Source organism: Paramisgurnus dabryanus, chromosome 6 (genome assembly GCF_030506205.2).
Source record: "Paramisgurnus dabryanus chromosome 6, PD_genome_1.1, whole genome shotgun sequence".
NCBI classification, from domain to species: domain Eukaryota; kingdom Metazoa; phylum Chordata; class Actinopteri; order Cypriniformes; family Cobitidae; genus Paramisgurnus; species Paramisgurnus dabryanus.
Window position 1 is genome coordinate 20,286,884 of NC_133342.1, and position 21,850 is coordinate 20,308,733.

Here is a 21,850-nt window from a genome sequence, read left to right on the forward strand (position 1 = left end):
GATAAATGATTAAAAACAGGTTGCAGTTACATATTTACAAGATCATAGTCATGTATATTTAATAAAAACATGAGTAACACAAAAATCTATCTTGTTTTGTTGTTTTATTTTTGACCCAGCTGTGTGTTACATTCTTCCCTGCAGGTGGGGTCAAAAGTAACAATTCACTACTTATGTTTAAAGTGAAATTATACAGAAGTCGTTTTACATGTTTTTCAAAATTCCCCCTGGTATTGATAGACCACACTTGTGAGTTACTGACCACAGCAAAAATATGATCTCTGTCTAAAACGTTATCTTTCAAAATTAAGTTTTTCTGAAAAATGGTTCTTTCGCCCCTGCTCTCCCCTACCTGCCAGGTACTAATATGCTAGCCTGGTCCAACCAGACTCTCCTACATTCATTTCATTTGTACAGAGAGTCTGGCCACGCTCCATTGCAAAGCGTTATTTGCGTTAAGGAGGGTCCTCTGTTGAAGTTTAAAACTATTGGATCTGCCCAGAGTCACTGAGGATCTGCCAAAGCCAATCGCTAACGTGTGGTCGTGACATATATCATGCACCGAAACCGTCCGGAAACAACAAGTCAGAATAATCAGACAAACAAAATTTAGCAAACCTGGTTCTTGCTCTGGCTTTAACTTCTGTAAATTCGGCAGTTTTGCAACAACGGACCGAATAGCTTTTCTCACGTCTTTCTCCACTGCCATTACTGAACTACAACTCAAACTGACGCACGACCTCAACGTCATCGTTCTTAGCCACCCCCATCTGTTCGCTGATTGGTCCTGCAGATTTTTGCAGGAGAAAACGAAACTCTATAGAGCCATCCCAGACGTACTGCTGAAGCGAAATGAAAATTAAGCGGAAGCACGTAGGAGGGTGGAGCCAGGCTACTAATATGCACCATTTAGGTGCAAAGGTATATTTTTTAAAGGTTGAAATTGAGGATGAATAGATAGATAAACGACTAGTGACTAGTAAAGTGAAACAAATAAAAGTAAACGCTACAAAGACAGAGCTACTGAACTTGCAGCAACTACCAAAAGCATACGTATGTTAACATCTAAATAAATGATGTGCTTGATTCATGCTGTGTTCCCCCACATTAAATCAGAACTGTGCAATCTTATCTGATTTGTGCAATCTCAATATAGACAGAAAGATGAAAAGTCTTTGAGGGATATTCTGAGGGTGTTTCTGCTCTGTTACACAAGAGTATTATGCTTTTATTTGCCATAGAAAGTAACTTCATTGGAGGCAAATGATGATGCTGATAAAATGTGCTTAGCAAATTTCCTAAGAAGCAGTGAGTCTTTACAATGCAAGCCAAGGGAGATTGTGTAATGAATCAAGCTTTATTGAGAGCTCATCCATCACTGTGACACTTGAAAGGACGTACTGTAAGAAAGTGCTTGATAAGTTATGACACCAACTGTCTTCATTTAATAAGGAACAGTCTTATAATCCTGTTATATTACTCTTAAGGGAACATTACGTTCTGACCAAGTTCTATTGAGGGAGATTGAGGTTATTATCAGTGCAGCTGGGTGCATCACCTCTATTCAGAGGAGAGTTGTATATATTTCAGGGTGATCTGTAAAATTCTCTCTTTTGGCTGGTGGGAAACGCAGCGTGACTGGCATTCTAATGGCTCAAAGTGTTTCTCTCGGAAACATTGCGTTAGTGTCCTCTCATAGTTTTCTGTGTTGGGCAGTAACAGAAGTAGCGATGTTAATAATGTTTACGTTTTTAAGAGCATGACGGGAGCTTAAACGGTATCAACAAGTAACAGTGTGATGTGACAAAATCCATTCATTCTCTGAACTTGCTTGGCTGGTTTGGTATTGGCCAAGTTTTCTAAATCCTGCAGAAGGCATTTATGGCCTATTGGCTCAAAAACAGTGAACTATGAGATACAGTAAGAGGGAAGAATTCAATTTGTCTATTTTCAAAAGTGCTGTTCCAGTCAAGCATCTGCCATTGAGATAAATGTGAATACTAAAAGTTAGCTTAAAACAAATAGCTTTCTTCCGGTATGATAGACTTTGTTGGAACAGATATTTGTCATTGTCACGTATGTTTGGATTAGCTGAAGCTTTGCTAATCTGTCTAATATCTACTTCTAAATGTATGTAAGGTTGTGGCAGACAATATCAGGGCTCGCAAAATCGCTAGCCCGACGTCCCGGGGCTATTGTGAATTCCTGTCGGGCTAGCAAAATGTATCTCTACCCTGCCCTCCGGGCTATCTTGGGGAGGAAATAATATTTTAATGTTTTTGCTTTGTCTCAGATTTAGTTAGGTCATTATATTGCATGTATTTCGGCGTCCTCTTGTCATTATCTTCACGTAACAAACTGAAAGTGAAACTGTCAGGAAATGAAGTGAAAGCAAAAATAAACCCATCCTTTAAAGAGCACCAATTATGCTAATAAATTAGCACGTTAGCACGTTATTGTAATATCCCATAGTACATACATGTTATTAAAACTTGAACTAATGCACTGTGAGTCTTATAAATTGCTTACATACCTCACCGATTTCTGCCTGTCTGGAAAACGCTCGGATTTAGTTCCTGTCTCCGCCTCCCAAAATGTCTAGTGTATTCGGATTGGTCAGATGACTACTCAACTGTTATTGGTCAACTGGGTTTGGCGTGTGTTTCAAAGGTTACGCCCCTGACTACGCATGGGTTTTCCGGTTCTGACAGAGAGTCACAGGCAACGTAAACAAGCGTTATATTTCTCTATAAACGATGGTGTCTGTACTGCCTTACCACTTCGAGCTCGATCCAGAGAGTTCAGAAGGCCGTTACGATGTAAACGATCTCCGTCAATGAACGCGATTGGATTTAACTTTTTTAGGTGTCCTTAGCTCTGCCAGAATGCTAAACGAAGACGAAAATGTGTTGCAAAGACATCCAAAAGGTAATTATAACGTACTACATTACTTTGCAAACTATATGGAAACACCAAATGTAGCACATAGAAAGTATTTTTTGAAATGATTATAAAACTATTTCACTTGTTAACATTATTTTACTATAGTAAACTTTATTATAAAAGACTGCTTACATACTATATTACTGCGCAAACTATATGGAAACACCAAATGTAGCACATAGAAAGTATTTATTGAAATGATTATAAAACCATTTCATTTGTTAACATTTTTTTACTATAGTAAACTTTATTATAAAAGACTGCTTACATACTATATCACTGTGCAAACTATATGGAAACACCAAATGTAGCACAAAGAAAGTATTAATTGAAATGAATGTTCTACATTATTTCAGTATGGTAAACTTTATTATGAAAGACTGCTTACTTATAAGTGCTATGTTTTTACTTATTAGGTTTTAAGGAGAATGCAACATGTTCCAGGGCCTCTTACCTGCGTGATTCATCATCCAGGTTTTGCACAAATTGTCTAAATCCCTACACACAGAACATTTATTGTACCGACTATAAGCCTTTGAGATGCAGGACTAGAGTAAGTTTTATTACATTTTTAAACCAATAACACTTAAGTATCATTATAGTAACAAAGTACCCAAAAGAACAAAATATGTAACTTTTAAGAAAATATAATAGTCAGTCAAAAGTTTTTTTATTTATTACAAATATATATTTAAATGTTAAACAATATACAAATAAACATACTTTAGTAACCATATTGTGCTCTTCTTTCAAAAATTGTTCAATTAATTTCTTACAGCTATCTATTCAGATAAATGGCATATCAAAGCTTTGTCAGCTGGTGCTATTTAAGATGACACTATAAGGTTATCATCCTGTCGTGTGTTGTTCTCCAGATATGCTTGGAGCTTCCTGATCAGATCGGTCACAATTTTGGCTTTCGACGACCCCTGCACTGAAGATGGCATGCAATCACGTCCTCATTTGATGGTCTCTCAAACTGTGATGCCAGGTCCATTGGAATCGGGGTTTCCTTCAACTTATCTTCAAATACCTCATCAAACACAAGCCTGATCACATCCTCCACATAACTGTAGAAATATTGCAGTCAATAAATCTTTTGTTTTGATCATTTATTTCCCTGCTTCATACATTAAGTTTTTAATTATGAATGTATTTGAAATAAAACATTACTGCTTACGGTATGTCATTTGTGTGTTTTGGGAACATAGCCTTGTACTTTCCCTCTCCTGCTTTTGTTACGGCTTGGTGACATTGTAATGGATGGCTGCAAGGTACAACCTGTAAAAATATAAACAAGCAATTAATTTATTGTAAAAGTAAATACTACTTTATTTAACACAGTTACTAAAATACTTAAATACCTGCACAGCATTCCAATAAATGAGAAAATCAATTTTTTTTTGCTGCAAATCTGAAATCTCAGGCTACGGACGGCAAAGGCATCCACTGATGATGGTGATGGAAACATTGTGAAACGATGCTACTGCCTGGGTTCCTATTATTATGCAGAGAAAAAAACTTTGTCATCATCAGTTATACATTTAAGACTGGTAGTGGTTTAACTAGCTAAATACATCATGTGTGTTACACACCTTTGCTCCTCATATGCCAGTCTGACTCCTTTTACTGTGTGTAATGATGTTGCATGTTTGCATACAGTGTAGAAGGATGTGTCCTGCTGCAAATCTAGGATATAGACAAATAAAACAAACATGTATTCAGTCAAAAAGACATATTATAACAATAGAGTACAACGACTATAACTCGTTAGACTATTCATTAAAACGTAAATGTATTACATGTTACATGGCCCAACATTAGCAACACACATTACGTGTTTACTTCGTTTCAAAATCTAAGAAAGCTTCAAGTAAATACAACAGTAAAATACATATAACTTTAAACAAATCATCTGTACTTAGAGTTTCTTGAGTTTGATCATTGAGTTGGTATTTGTATTTGTATTTAGCTTAGCAACTTAGCAAGTTTGTAAACATGTCTAAACCAACATCGATAAAAAAAAACGATAGTCTGCATAATTCAACATACACGTGTGTAAATATGGTACGTTGTTTTATGAAATACAGTATTACAACACAAAACAATTAGCTTGCAAGCTTAGCTCCACACGCACATTATGTTAATCTCCGGTTACCGGTTACGTAACGTACAGTAAAAGGCAAATAATAAACGTGAATACTTACAGCCTGTGATCCAGAAGTGCACAGTAATCTAACTTCGGTTCATGAGAAGCAGTTATTGTGAAAACTCCGTGAACAACTTCTGACTGGATTTTTCCGGAACCGTATTAAACATGATGTCCTCTGTGGAAGTCCATAAAGTGCTATTTTGCCCTCGCATCTAAAGAGACAGCGTCTACTCGAGAGATTTAATCGCTTAAACGATGAAACAAGAGTTTGCAAACAGAGTCAAAGCAGGGACTCCCAACCTCCGCCATTTTAGCTCTCTTCTGACTCGGCGCTCCCCACCCCCGTCTTTGAGGGCGTACCCAGGCAAAGCAGAGAGGGCTGAACTATGATAATGTTGGTCTTATCTACGTCACTAATCCCAGGAAGTAAACTGTTGCCTACAATCCGAGTGTTTTTTGTAGTCCTCGAACATTAGAGACGATAACTAGCGTCATCGTTTTCTTTGAGGTATGTACTTTTTGAATATCGTTAGCATGTACTAATACACACTTACACACAAAAGGATGTTTAAAAACGTGTATCTCATAATAGGTGCTCTTTAATGTGCATGTATGATACTGTATGCTTGCTTCTCCAGGCTTTGCTCTTCACAAGCACCTGCTTGCTTTGTGCTAAGCAAAAAAGCGCGAACTCAAGTCATTTAATAAAATAGCGTCATTTCATTTTTTACCTCATAGACTAACATTGTTTTAGCGTTTCTTTTTTCTTTCTTCAGTTAGTAACTTAAATATGTGAGAAGGACTGATTTGACACGTCTAGGCTATTGAGAGTATATGCTTTTACAAGCTGATAGGTGACTAAACAGCAGTGGTAAGATAAGTTTACCTAAAGCGAATAGAATGTGTGTTCGTCATTTCGTTTTACCTCAGAGTCTTACATCATTCTAGCGAAAATAAGATCTGTTAACCTAAAGGGAATTAAATGTTTATTCCTTTTTAATAAATATCTGCTTTAAGTCTTGGATGGGCAGGAATAGTTGGCTTACATGGAAATCCAGGATTTATCAATATTCTACATTAAACAGTGTATTTTTTTATTCTGGCTACTTATATTCATTTTGGGCTACAAAAAATTAAAGAGTGTCTGCCCGAAGGGCTACCAGTGATTTTAAAATTTTGCGAGCCCTGAATATTCACCTACAGGATTGTGGGGTTAAAGCTATTTGATGCATTCTGACTGATTAAACATTAGATTCCTCATGCTAAATATAAGGAAAGTGTCAAAAAAGCAGTTCGACGTATGAATATTTCTGGGCCGAATGCACTTCGTCAATGTTCATATGTTGTGTCCATGATGTAATCCATTGGTTTGTGAATAGCATTTTTGAAGCTTAAAGTAGGCGGTGCCTGTCATCGCAATCTTGTCGCACGCATCACTCGCAGATATCCGAAAATGGGTAAAGAGGCGAGACAGCTGGGGCACGTTCAATCTCACACCGGTGCGCAACGTTTTGCTACGGTTTCCAGGGTTGAACGACATGTTTCCTTGAAACGGTGTGCAACGGAATGCAACAGGTTTTAGAAGCGTTTTCTCTTGTTTGGTGGGTGTGTCAGAAATGTCGTCCCAATCAGCGGCAAGATGTATAAAACCACGCGGTAGTAAAGAGACCGCTCGCTCACTGGGTTCAAGTTGGAATGTTGTCTTTCATTTTGGACGGCAAGGTCAGTGACTGTAACATCGAGGGTATTTTACAGTATTAAACACACATTTATAACATATATAATTTTTGTACCAGGGTGTAAACATATTTTCTACTGTAAAGTGGGGCATTTTAACATGGAGGTCTATGGGAATTGACTCCCTTTTGGAGCCAGCCTTAAGCGGCCAGTCAAGGAATTGCAGTTTAAGTCGCTTCCGTATTGGCTTCATCTGAGAAATTGGAAGGTTACCCCTCAATTCAAACGTAACAATCTTGCTTTATTTCTTTTATGGGCAATTTTAGTGCAGGACATACAGCAGAAGTCATATATGGGCACTTTAACCAGAATAGAGAATGCACAAACAAACCAAGAGCTGACCCAAAATCAACATCAGATGCGAGACTTAATTAGTACTGTACACTCTAAAAATGGCTGGCTTATTTTTGACCCATAATGGGTTAATATTGGACAGATTGACCCAATGCTGGGTTGTTTTAACCAATTGCTGGGTTATTACTCCATGGTTGCATAACATCAACCCAACATTGGGTAATTATTTTACCCAGCACGGGGGAATTTTTAACCCAGCATGTGTTCTGTCCTAAATTTAACCATTATGGGTCAGAAATAACCCAGCTATTTTTAGAGTGTAGTTTTATAAGAAAAGGTCAAAATAAATAAAAGTATGCAAATGAAGTTGTAATATATCGAGAATAAAGTCAAGATAATGATCGAGAATAAAAAAAACTCAAAAAAAAATGCTGGGTTATAGGTCAAAAAGAGGACAAGCCCACCAGCTGGGTTGAAATTAACCCAGAAAATTTTGTATTTGACCCGAAAAAATGGGTTAAAACAACCCAGGGTTTTGGGTTGAAACAACCCAGGTTAAATTACAACCCAGTGAGGTTTCGGGAATATAGTCGTAATAGTTTGATAATAATGTCATATTTTTACATTAATGTAAAAAATGATGTCTTTATTCACGTAATTTTACTTATTTTCAAATTTTTCTTGAAAACTACTAGTTATATCTTGCATTATAATGACTTTAATCTCAAGATGTTTTTATTTTAGCTTGGCCCTAATCCTCCTTTGAGTTTATGCAAGGCCTCAGACTGTTTTCAGGAAAGTCTGCCAACAAATGTCTGAGATTTAAATATAAACTTGTACACTTCTCATTAAATTCTCTGAGGTAAAAAAGTATAGGAAGAGGTTTAAAATGTAGTAACAGTTTTACTTTGCAGCTTTGGGGTTTATTTTCCATGTTTGCATAATATCTCATTTAATAACATTTAGGAGCTTCTGTCAGTCCATCTGCTCAGGTGTTTACTAGTTTTTCTTACTAGCCACCATAATCCCCTGATCTATCCAATCAGAGTTTAATCCTGTGTGAGGGCGGGGGCACGCTGGCGTGAAGCAGCTCTTTGGACCAGAGTACTCAGTCTGGATCAGGCAAAACTCCAACCCCAACCTCCCAGATCTGACCCAGACCATCTGGCTACAAGCACTGTCAAACCCATCAGTGATATGTCATTTTTACATTAATCTGAGATCAGTTTCTAATTAAAGATTATTGTATGAGTTTGGAAGTATGATGCCACCATCATTACTGGAGAGTACAATAACCATGAAAGAGTATCATGTCCCTACCAAGCTTATACCTGCTCACCCACAACAAACCCATTCGTGCACACAAAAGCTGTGATTAATGTAATTGTTTTTGACAAGCAATGATAAAAAAATTTTTGTTTCACTGCAGGGCATCTACTTTAGGTGGTGTAATAGGTTTGTTTCTCGTAGAGAAGCTTTTCAAAGACCCTATTGAAAATAACAACAATAAAGACTAAACTTAGCCCGCAGAGACTAAACTTAATTTTTCAGAAAACAATAATAATAATTCAAAATTTAAAGTGCTGCTGCAGTATTGCTAAGGTAAATATTAACCATCTTACTCTATCTAAAATGTTACAGATCTGCACATAGACACACATTAAGCTAGTATAATAAAACCTACCACTCAAATTCAGTTTGAATTAAGACAATGAGTCCTTGTTGTTGCCATGGAGCTGCCTATAGCCGACTGTCTGTGTTAAAGACTCACATCATAAAAGAATAGCACATCAAGCACTCATATGAGCTTATACTAAACAGAAAAGACTGCACGTCATTGCAAAAAATATATATTGCTCCACTCTTTAAAATGGGAGGTTTAAATGCACATTAGCAATCAAGATGAGAAATGTCTGCAAACTGGACTGAAGCAGAGATCGGGAAGCTCGTCAAATATCCATTCTGAAGCTGAGATCATACTAGAACGGCACATTATGCGCTCCTTTATAGTCTTATCATAAACAAAAATGCATGAAAGGGGTTTCTGAAGAGAGAAATAACAAATATTAAGCAAGCTCAGATGCTACCGAGAAAAAAATTCCAAGTGCAGGACTTTAAACACATCATGTGTCTTTACTGGAAAATCATTGGCAGTGTGAATGAATAAAAAATACAAATCCAGATTCATTTTCTGGGTATTTTTCGTAATGTCTGTGTAAAAAAGGACTAAAGGCTCTTAATCTTCTTTTGTTTGCACACAAATAAAAGTTAACTGTCATGGTGTGTGACCGGAAAAAGACAAGGAGACTAGAACCTCATTCACACAGGACTTTAGTTGCAGAAAATACCCATAAAATTGGCAGACAGGCTTCTGTGTGAATGCAAACACATCCCGTTATGTTTGGGGAATGTTTTGGGATTGCTTCCAGAAGGAGGACCTGAGATGCAGGCGGGTGGTTTCTGGAGATAGAAATAACCGATAATAAGCAAACCTCAGATGCTGCGGAGAAAAAAACTACCAAGTACAGGACATCACATGTCTTTACGGGATCTGTGTGAACGCACATACAGATTCCGGCAAATCATTGGGAGCGTGAATAAACAAAAAAATCTAACAATCCTGGACAAATCCCAGATGCAATCTGTGTATTTTCTGTATGTCTGTGTGAAAAGGGCTCTAAGAAAACAGCTATAAGCTCTTTAATATAGATAAAACAATAAACAGGATAATGAGGAAGACTGGTAAATGATCACTTAATATTGCCGATGCAATGATGCTAGCGAACAATGAAGGGGAAAACAGGTTTTCTATAAAAAGAACTTGGCTGCGTCCGAAACAGCATACTGTATAGTAAGTACTGAATAAGATGAAGTACCTACTTACTTGCCGTTAAAACAGTAGGTACTGTATAGTATGAATCCTGGTAGTATGAATGAGATTCGGACGTCGTATGCAGACTGCAAAATCTAACCGGAAGTAGTAGGTCATCCGGGTACTTTTTGCATACTGTTTTCGAATACTATGTTTTTCGGACATACTACTCCCCTCGCCTACTGCATTTAGCATACTGTATAGTATGAAGTAGGCGGTTTCGGACACAGCACTTGTAGGCTAGAGATGATGAGGGTAATTGTTGGCATGTGAGGATGATGATTAGCACATTTCAGGTGAGGGAGTGAGGAGGATGATGGGAAATGTAGTTCCGGAGGAAGATGACAGGTAGAAGAACAGACTGGGATTGTGACATTTACATTTAGTCATTTATTTCAGTTTATTCAACTATAAGCACTTTATATCCAAGGGCTGATTTTTATTAAAACTATATTCTGTTGTTATTTCACCTTTGCCAGACTATGTACTTTTTTACAAGGGAGACAACAGAGTCAGGGAAGAGCATTACCTACAGTAGGATGAAATATTGTGTGTGAATGAAACCAAAGATATCAGATGAACAAGATTGAGCACTACTGGTACTGTGAATACATTATAACGTTGTCATGTGCCACTTGTACAGACTGCATGTTGGAATTTATAGGATGTGTATTAGAAATCTTTTAAAAAAATTGAAAGTGTCAAGGTTTGTCTTTGGAGAGTTCTAAAACGTTCTGCTCTACAGGACTTTTATAAGCTCTTAATAAGCTTTCTAAACCAGATCCACAATCTGTCTATGCTGTTAAATTAAATTGCCTTTGGACAGCAGGTCATTTTGGGTTTTATTTACCTGCACATTCCCTCTGATTTCCTACTTTTAATGATATTAGAGTGAGTTTGAGTTTGGCGTGTATCCATGAACATGCATTCCTTGGATCGATTAAAGAACAGCAGTGCCTGAGACGGACCAGAGTTTCAGTAGTGCAGACTTTCGCTCATTGGCCTAACAAAAGTAAACCGTGTAGAGTTTTCCCTTAGGTTGCCTGGGGATCATGGGTGAGTCTGTCCACAATAATCAATCTTGTCTCTGAGCATTACTCTTCTTTACACTAGAGATGCTGGGGTCTGTTTAAAGGGCCCATGTCATAGGGCTTTTTTAAGATGTCAAATACATCTTTGGTGTCCCCAGAGCACATGTGTGAAGTTTTAGCTCAAAATACCATATAAATAATTTATTATAGCATGTTAAAATTGCCACTTTGTAGGTGTGTGCAAAAATGTGCTGTTTTGGGTGTGTCCTCTAAAATGCACATGTGCAGATCAAGTGAAAACACTGATCACAATGATGGTGGTTTGTTGAAATTGAAACTCAATTGTTCTGTGAATTATTTTCTCTCTGCACTAAATGGCAGTGCTGTGGTTGGATTAAGGGTTTGGATTATTATAATAAGAGCTCCTTATGACATCATAAGGAGAGCCAAATTTCAACGACCTATTTTTTCATGTGCTTGTAGAGAATGGTTTACCAAAACTAAGTTACTGGGTTGATCTTTTTCAAAATTTCTAGGTTGATAGCATCACTAGGGACCCAATCATAGCACTTAAACATGGAAAAAGTCAGATTTTCATGTCATGGCCCCTTTAACAGGAGAGGTGTGGCGAAGAGGGAAACCACAGTTTACAAACCTCTCCTCAACTATATTGACAGCTTCAGAATATATTGCTCTATAACAATCAAGCACAATAATTGAATTAAGCACAATACATGTGTTTAAATGTGCATCTTATTTGGCAGATGCTATAAAGCAATTTACAGTGCATTCTTCTACAGTATGTGTGTTCTTTGGGATTGTTAGATCTGGTCTCCATACCACAGACAAAATAAAAAACGAATATAAGTTTACTTGTTTAACAGGCATCTGTAAGTTAAAAGGTTGATTAATCGTTGCCAAAGGAGAGCATAAACAGAGGCGTGAGACGAAGGTTTAGATGATAAAATAGAACAGAGTTTTATTGATGGACAGTCGTTTCACTTGCATATGTCTCAATGTTCAAATCTCGTCTACCCCAGGAATACAGCATGCACGGTTATATCCAAATTGCTCTGCTGCAACATCCCTTAGACATTGGGCTTCCATAAACATTCTTTTTATCTATCTTTGTTTACACACAGACAAAACAGCTCTATGAAACTGAACCACCAATTAAGACATATGAAATATAGAAAAATAATGAATGAATGAATGAACAGTATAATAATATATAGAAATATAATTATAAAAATGATAATAATGAAATGGATAATAATACAAATAATATTGAATAATCAAATAAACAATTATATGGATAACTAATGATTATAAAATGATTATGTAAATAAATGATTAGAAATAAACTAAAAAACCACAATAAAAATTCTGCACGTGAGGATCTAAGGGAGGATCCTTCAGGATCAAGCCCATTACCTTTACCTTGCTAGTGTGCTACCAGTTGAGCTACAGGAACGCTTCATATGTGTGTGTTTTATATCTTTGTGGTCTTTCTCTCAATGATATTTTATTGCTGGGAAAGAATATACCTCAGAAATTCCTTGTACCCTACACATGACTTCTGGGAACACCTTTGTATAATGAATAAAAATTTTATAATTTAAAGAAACATTGCTACTTGACATGAGGGAATTAGATATATGTTTATGCACTCTAAATGGCTGGGTTATTTTTGACCTGTAATAGGTAAATATTGGACAGAACACATCGCTGGGTTAAAATTGACTCAATGCTGGGTTGTTTTAACCCAACTGCTGGGTTACTATACCCCATGGTTGCAACAACAACCCAACCTTGGGTCATTTTTAACCCAGCATGTGTTCTGTCCAATATTTACCCATTATTGGTCAAAAATAACCCAGCCATTTTTAGAGTCTGGCACTAAAGTGGTCCATCTTTGCCAATGTGTCAATGCTCCAACGTAGTTATGTAGTAAAATCTTAAAAATGTAGCTTATTCTGTTACACTGGGCGCTCATCTGTTTTGTGCTGATCTGCTTTGGTCAATGAAGCTAATGAAAATGAATTCCACCCATGTCTGCATCAGCAGTTTACTGAAGATATTCATTCATATTAAGCTGGCATATCTCTTGCTGATTTTTCAAATGATTTACATTCATTAACTTCATTTACATAGTAATTTAAAAATCAAAAGTATTTGGTGCATGCAACTGTGTCTATCAGCATTAACACCCAAGAGCAGGCATTACCAGCCTTTGCTGCATTGTTAACAACTTTGCCAACTTTTGTGCAGCCTTTGAAAACTTTCACACTTCAGTTTGGTGGCAGCAAGTGGGACAGACCCTGTCGTAAGTCGTGACCCTGATAGTGACCAAGGAGGTCATTTCCACCTTTAATTGTAAAGTACTGACATATAACTGTCTGACCAAATATGATCTGTTTCACCCCTGTTCATGTGTTTTACATTAAAGGAACTGTTCAATCAAAGAAAAGTTACATTTATAATTTTCTAGCCCTTATGTGAATTTTCATACTGTTTTTTTCTATGAAATAAAAATAAAAAGGAACCAACGCTGTCAAACTCAAATAAGGAAATAAAAGCACCATAATCATATTCCAGGTATTCTATAGCATGTAAAACTCATTTGAAAGCTTTCTATGAGAAGAAAATGTATACTAAAGATCGTTATTTCTTGTGTAGTTAAACTATAAGAGATGCTTTGAGTCTGCCTTCTTCACATCTTAATCTACAGAAGGAAACTTTTGACTATTTTTTGGTACTGCTGTGGAGTATAATTGTCCTATCATTCTGAAGCACAGAAGCAAATCAGCAATATAGAAATTGAGTCACGCTTTCGGAGTCAAGGTCTTTTTAATAAGTAATGCAGAGGAGAGTCTAGTTATGAGAAGCCTTTTCAAGCCTTGTGCTAATGAACAAGAACAGACTAATACTTCCCACATATAAATACAACTGAAGCACTGGTAAATCTTCATCAAAGGTGTAATTATGTGGATTTATTTAGTATGTTTTAAAAAAAAGCAGTCTTTAAAAGATATCAGCCTCTCCAGTTGTAATGAGTTACAGAAACACTACAGCTTTTTAAAGAGCACCAATTATGCTAATAAATTAGCACGTTAGCACGTTATTGTAATATCCCATAGTACATACATGTTATTAAAACTTGAACTAATGCACTGTGAGTCTTATAAATTGCTTACATACCTCACCGATTTCTGCATGTCTGGAAAACGCTCGGTTTAGTTCCTGTCTCCGCCTCCCAAAATGTCTAGTGTATTCGGATTGGTCAGATGACTACTCAACTGTTATTGGTCAACTGGGTTCAGCGTGTGTTTGAAAGGTTACGCCCCTGACTACGCGTGGATTTTCCGGTTCTGACTGAGAGTCACAGGCAACGTAAACAAGCGCTATATTTCTCTATAAACGATGGTGTCTGTACGACCTTACCACTTCAAGCTCGATCCAGAGAGTTCAGACGGCCGTTACGATATAAACGATCTCCGTCAATGAACGCGATTGGATTTAACTTTTTTAGGTGTCCTTAGCTCTGCCAGAATGCTAAACGAAGACGAAAATGTGTTGCAAAGACATCCAAAAGGTAATTATAACGTACTACATTACTTTGCAAACTATATGGAAACACCAAATGTAGCACATAGAAGGTTTTATTTGAAATGATTATAAAACTATTTCACTTATTAACATTATTTTACTATAGTAAACTTTATTATAAAAGACCGCTTACATACTATATTACTGTGCAAACTATATGGAAACACCAAATGTAGCACATAGAAAGTATTTGTTGAAATGATTATAAAACAATTTCACTTATTAACATTATTTTACTATTGTAAACTTTATTATAAAAGACTGTTACATACTATATTACTGTGCAAACTATATGGAAACACCAAATGTAGCACAAAGAAAGTATTAATTGAAATGAATGTTCTACATTATTTCACTATGGTAAAGTTTATTATGAAAAACTGCTTACTTATAAGTGCTATGTTTTTACTTATTAGGTTTTAAGGAGAATGCAACATGTTCCAGGGCCTCTTACCTGCGTGATTCATCATCCAGGTTTTGCACAAATTGTCTAAATCCCTACACACAGAACATTTATTGTACCGACTATAAGCCTTTGAGGTGCAGGACTAGAGTAAGTTTTATTACATTTTTAAACCAATAACACTAAAGTATCATTATAGTAACAAAGTACCCAAAAGAACAAAATATGTAACTTTAAAGAAAATATAATAGTCAGTCAAAAGTTTTTTTTATTTATTACAAATATATATTTAAATGTTAAACAATATACAAATAAACATACTTTAGTAACCATATTGTGCTCTTGTTTCAAAAATTGTTCAATTCATTTCTTACAGCTATCTATTCAGATAAATGGCATATCAAAGCTTTGTCAGCTGGTGCTATCTAAGACAACACTATAAGGTTATCATCCTGTCGTGTGTTGTTCTCCAGATACGCTTGGAGCTTCCTGATCAGATCGGTCACAATTTTGGCTTTCGACGACCCCTGCACTGAAGATGGCATGCAATCACGTCCTCCTTTGAAGGTCTCTCAAACTGTGATGCCAGGTCCATTGGAATCGGGGTTTCCTTCAGCTTATCTTCAAATACCTCATCAAACACAAGCCTGATCACATCCTCCACATAACTGTAGAAATATTGCAGTCAATAAATCTTTTGTTTTGATCATTTATTTCCCTGCTTCATACATTAAGTTTTTAATTATGAATGTATTTGAAATAAAACATTACTGCTTACGGTATGTCATTTGTGTTTTGGGAACATAGCCTTGTACTTTCCCTCTCCTGCTTTTGTTACGGCTTGGTGACATTGTAATGGATGGCTGCAAGGTACAAATACCTGTAAAATATAAACAAGCAATTAATTTATTGTAAAAGTAAATACTACTTTATTTAACACAGTTACTAAAATACTTAAATACCTGCACAGCATTCCAATAAATGAGAAAAAATTTTTTTTTTGCTGCAAATCTGAAATCTCAGGCTACGGACGGCAAAGGCATCCACTGATGATGATGATGGAAACATTGTGAAACGATGCTACTGCCTGGGTTCCTATTATTATGCAGAGAAAAAAAACTTTGTCATCATCAGTTATACATTTAAGACTGGTAGTGGTTTCACTAGGTAAATACATAATATGTGTTAAACACCTTTGCTCCTCATATGCCAGTCTGACTCCTTGTACTGTGTGTAATGATGTTGCATGTTTGCATACAGTGTAGAAGGATGTGTCCAGCTGGGAATCTAGGATATAGACAAATAAAACAAACATGTATTCAGTCAAAAAGAAATATTATAACAATAGAGTACAACGACTATAAATCGTTAGACTATTCATTAAAACGTAAATGTATTACATATTACATGGCCCAACATTAGCAACACACATTACGTGTTTACTTCGTTTCAAAATCTAAGAAAGCTTCAAGTAAATACAACAGTAAAATACATATAACTTTAAACAAATCATCTGTACTTAGAGTTTCTTGAGTTTGATCATGAGAACAAATTTTACCAGTAACAGTTTAGCTGGCATTTGTATTTGTATTTATCTTAGCAACTTAGCAAGTTTGTAAACATGTCTAAACCAACATCGATAAAAAAAACGAAAGCCTGCATAATTCAACATACACGTGTGTAAATATGGTACGTTGTTTATGAAATACAGTATTACAACACAAAACAATTAGCTTGCAAGCTTAGCTCTACACGCACATTATGTTAATCTCGTAACGTACAGTAAAAGGCAAATAATAAACGTGAATACTTACAGTCTGTGATCCAGAAGTGCACAGTAATCCAACTTTCAAGAGGAGACGTCGTGCAAATCCAGCTTCGGTTCATGAGAAGCAGTTATTGTGAAAACTCCGTGAACAACTTCTGACTGGATTTTTCCGGAACCGTATTAAACATGATGTCCTCTGTGGAAGTCCATAAAGTGCTATTTTGCCCTCGCATCTAAAGAGACAGCGTCTACTCGAGAGATTTAATCGCTTAAACAATGAAACAAGAGTTTGCAAACAGAGTCAAAGCAGGGACTCCCAACCTCCGCCATTTTAGCTCTCTTCTGACTCGGCGCTCCCCACCCCACCCTCGTCTTTGAGGGCGTACCCAAGCAAAGCAGAGAGGGCTGAACTATGATAATGTTGGTCTTATCTACGTCACTAATCCCAGGAAGTAAACTGTTGCCTACAATCCGAGTGTTTTTTGTAGTCCTCGAACGTTAGAGACGATAACTCGCGTCATCGTTTTCTTTGAGGTATGTACTTTTTGAATATCGTTAGCATGTACTAATGCACACTTACACACAAAAGGATGTTTAAAAACGTGTATCCCATAATAGGTGCTCTTTAAAGGGGAAAATCTGACTTTTTCCATGTTTAAGTGCTATAACTGGGTCCCCAGTGCTTCTATAAACCTAGAAAATGTGATAAAGATCAACCCAGTATGCTCTGCAAGCATTTAAAAAATAGGTCATTTGGCTCCCCTTGTGATGTCAGAAGGGGATAAAACCGTCCCTTAATCTGCACTATCCAACCATGGCACTGCCATGTAGCACAGAGATCAGCTTATTTGCGTTTTAAAGGACACACCCAAAAATGACACATTTCTGCTCACACCTACAAAGTGGCAATTTGAACATATTATAATAGATTATCTATATGGTATTTTAAACTAAAACTTCGCATACGTACTCTGGGGACACCATAGATTTATTTTACAGACTTGTAAAATGTCCCCTTTAGGAATAAAGATGTAGCCAGTGGTGTGGTCACGTGCATCTTTTACCAACAAGTTGTTCTTTAACTCGTTTTTTATTTATTTCCGAAATGCCTGCTGAATGCCCACTCCACTGTATAAAAGAGCTCAATGCCCACCCACCAACACATTACATCTTTGAAGCCCTGTGAAACTCAGGATTTCTAGGCTTTCATTAATGCTATGGCTTTAGGCCAAGTCCACTGAATGCTTACCGAGTCAGCCGGCTTGTGTTCTGGGCTATGGCAAGAAGTACTCTCAAGACATTTCGTAGAAATATCTATTGAATGTATTCTGTTGGAGTATGTGTATGCATTGTTTATGGATGAAGCAGTATGCTAGACACAGTGGTGAATTATATAAAGTTTAGGATGCCTCATAACTTTTAAATCAGAGCAGTCATGCAGACAATATTTAAATCAATGCTATTGTATATTTAAATGTTCAAATTGGTATAGAATATCACTATTATCCAACCTATAAATATATATATATATATATATATATATATTTAAATGTGTGTGTGTATATATATATATATATATATATATATATATATATATATATATATATATATATAATTTTTTTTTCTCAAAGAAAATTCTCAATTGTACTGTATATTGAATATATTTAGAATATATATCTTTTAATATTTGTGATTTGTATATATATATATATATATATATATATATATTTATATTTATATTTATTTATTTTTTAAAGAAAATTCTCAATTGTACTGTCTATTGAATATATTTAGAATATATATATTTTAATATTTGTGATGTACAAGACAACCACAAATTGTTATAAAATACCTAGATGTGTTGTCTGCTTTATGGTACTATAATATAGTACCATAAATATTATTTGTCTAACCTGTTTGTGCATTGCATTATGGATGAAGCTGTAAAGTTATATAGATTTAATATATAAAAAAGTAATAAAACCTCTGGCTCTGTTACAAAATTGTATAACTTGCCTTGCACTGATGCCTACACTCAAAAATGGCAATTTTATTTTTAACCCATGCTGGCTGGGTAAATATTGGACAGAACACACCGCTGTGAACTCAATATGTATTCTGTCCAATATTTACCCAGCAAGGGTAAAACTTTTTTTTATGTAACTAGAAATAGCTTCTACATCAGCATCCTAAATGAAATAAAAATCCATATGTGACAGATTTGTAACACTCTACATTAACATCAACTCATACAAACTATTTCTTGTACAGGAATGTTGCTAAATTTATGTTAAGTTACCATAAATACCATGCAGATCACAAAAATATCATGTAAAATTGTTTTTAACTAAACAGTTTAAGATGAACTGTTTTAGTATTTATTGTTAATTCAATTATTTGGTAATCAATATTGATATAGGCAGCTCATTACGTTTTAAAACAAAGCCTTTCTTATAGAATCAGTGTCTATTATCATGAAGTTTCCCTAGAGTTTATGTGTTAATGTGAGCTACATTCTGCTGTACGTGATACTGATTTTGTTTATTAATTTATTTTTGCCCATGGCTGGGTCTCTAATGGGGGTGTATTGATTGAATACCTCTGAATAAGTGGGGGTGCAGAAAGGTGAACGCACAACAGCTTAGTTTGTTTACTTTAATCGCTGTGTAGTGCTGAAGACCTGGCAGAGAAGAATTAAATCATGAGCTACATCTCCAGCGAATTTACTTTCTCAACTCTAATTACTCTCAAACCGTAACCCTCCTCCGCTCTGAGAGCCGGATAGTTGCAGAGAATATTTAAGGAGGTGGGCAGGCACCCTGCAATCATTCAGAGCTAAATTGGATTTTCATTGCAATTATTATCGTGTTGTTTCAAATGTCTAATGGTCGTGATGTGAATATAGTTTAGTTCCTTCTCTGTTTCTTTTACTCTTTGACCTGCCATGTGTCAAAATCAGAAGCAGTGATATAACAGATGCACAATGCTGACGTGTAGTGACACAGGTTTGACATAAAGTTGGCTTGCTGTAATTAAGGTCACTTTAATTACAACCTTGTGACAGCATGGGTATTAGTGTGCATTTTAAATGAGTATTTCAACTTTCACTTCGATTAAGTTGAAGTTTGCATATTACCTCTCTCAAGAAACCATGCTTTGCATTTTTTTTTTACTAGGTCCCTATTCTGGGATACAATTTGGGACAGGTTTGCTTTCAGTTTTATGTGATCAATGCACTGTGTGAAAGTGGTTAAAACTAAATAGCAACTGATCATGACAGCCAGGGATTACTTTTTATTTCTCTTTGACATTTGATAACTCAAATAAATCAATGTTTTGATTGATTGATTGATTGATTGATTGATTGATTGATTGATTGATTGATTGATTGATTGATTGATTGATCGATCGATCGATCGATCGATCGATTGATTGGATGATTTTCAGAAGTTGCACTTAAATCCAGCTTCAAAATCTCACATTTGAATATGCACAAAACTGTGCCTATTCTAGCCTGTTAAAAAAATCCTCCCTCTGCTCAGTTTTGCGAAGGTGGCTGATGGGAGAAAAACCCATTGTGTTGGGAAGATGGAACGCTCAGTCAGTCTGCTAAATGTGCCACGGCCTTCTTCATCGATTTTCCGTCGCATCTCAGGTGACAGACCAATTCCGACAAGGTGTACAGCATGGCAGGAGTAATACGATTTGGTCTGCAGAAACGCAATTCAGAAAATACCAAGAGGGCAGTTAGTGTTTACATCATTTTGAGGAATGGAAGATTAATGAAAAGTTGATTGTGGTGCAGTAGTGATTGGTTTAGTTGATAATGTTTTTGTTGTTTACATGCAAAGCTGCATCGTGATATGTTACAGGAAACTCTTGAAATGCTTCTGTTGTTCAGTTATACAACCAATAGAATTCATCAAATCGTACAGTTTATACACACAAAAATATACATTTGATTGATTTCTCTTTTTTCCAACAGTTTAAATGAATTGTTCACCAAAATATGAATATTATTTACTTGCCCTTATGCCATCTCAGACTTACTTTCTTCATCTGAACCACATACCACTTATATTACCAATGAGGTTCTGTATATCTTCTGAAGTGAATCGGTATGTTTTTGTGAGTAAACTATTAATCATTTGAGCTTATACAGCAATTGATACATCCATAAGCAGTAACATGATGGCATTTTAATATAACATTTTTGTGTTGAACTAAAGAAAAAAAGAAGTCACCTTTAACAAAGCATAGTTACAAAATGCTATACAGAGAATTCTGTAAACATCCTGCTTGCATTGGCAAGAATTTCGAGATCCTCTGCTGACAGACAGCCAGGTGGTGGAACAACAAGGAATAAAACTACCATAGAAAATATGTAAGCAGGCTTGTGGATTTCCATCTGGATGCTCTCTTATTAGCCAGGCTCACACTACAATTATACCGTTGCAGCCAACCAAATATCACGGGAAGTCGTGTTATAGTCACAAAATATTTGATTCATTTATTCGTTTTCATGGACACAAAATTCAGCTTTTTTCGTGCTATTGAGCACGAATTACTTTTTCATGGCACTCAGCATGAATTTCTATAGAACGTTTTTCGTGTCCATGGCAAGGCTTTTTTTCTTGTGTCTTATATTTTGTGTTCTCATTGTTTTTTCATATTTTTTGCCATTAGCGTTTGTTAAGTCACAAAGCTGTCGCGTGAAGTGATGCCTGTGACTTCTAGCGTCCTTGGTTCTCGCTCTCCCACTGATTGACGTGCATGCGTGTTTTCCGGGGGAAGTGCTCATAAAAATAAATGATAGGTGTGGCTTGCCCCTGATATGTAAGCTGGAATAGTATTCGGAAAAAACCCTGGCAAAGTGCATTCAGCACAGAAATACTCTGTAACACATCCAACTGCTTTTTTGACACTTTGACGTGAACTTCTCTTTTAGCATAAACCCTTTCAACGCGTGTGCAGCGGGCACGTATTTTGACATGACACACATAGGTTCACATGACGCATCGAACATATATTTTGACATGAC

The 21,850-nt window shown here is 36.1% G+C and overlaps 1 protein-coding gene and 2 long non-coding RNA genes across 4 annotated transcripts in view; 1 reads left to right on the plus strand and 2 right to left on the minus strand.

Annotated features, from left to right (window-relative positions):
• The window catches only part of slc44a5a (solute carrier family 44 member 5a), a 102,266-nt gene that overhangs the window by 24,346 nt on the left and 56,070 nt on the right, over positions 1-21,850 (plus strand). The gene's annotated exons all lie outside the window — the stretch shown is intronic.
• LOC135764072 (uncharacterized) lies at positions 3,912-4,628 on the minus strand. Its single transcript, XR_010539637.2, has 4 exons — positions 4,539-4,628; positions 4,308-4,441; positions 4,124-4,224; positions 3,912-4,013 (listed from the first exon to the last, which is right to left on the minus strand). It is a non-coding gene; the product is annotated as an uncharacterized lncRNA (long non-coding RNA).
• LOC135764083 (uncharacterized) lies at positions 15,573-17,432 on the minus strand. The gene is made up of 5 exons (XR_010539648.2): positions 16,856-17,432; positions 16,235-16,328; positions 16,004-16,136; positions 15,820-15,921; positions 15,573-15,709 (listed from the first exon to the last, which is right to left on the minus strand). It is a non-coding gene; the product is annotated as an uncharacterized lncRNA (long non-coding RNA).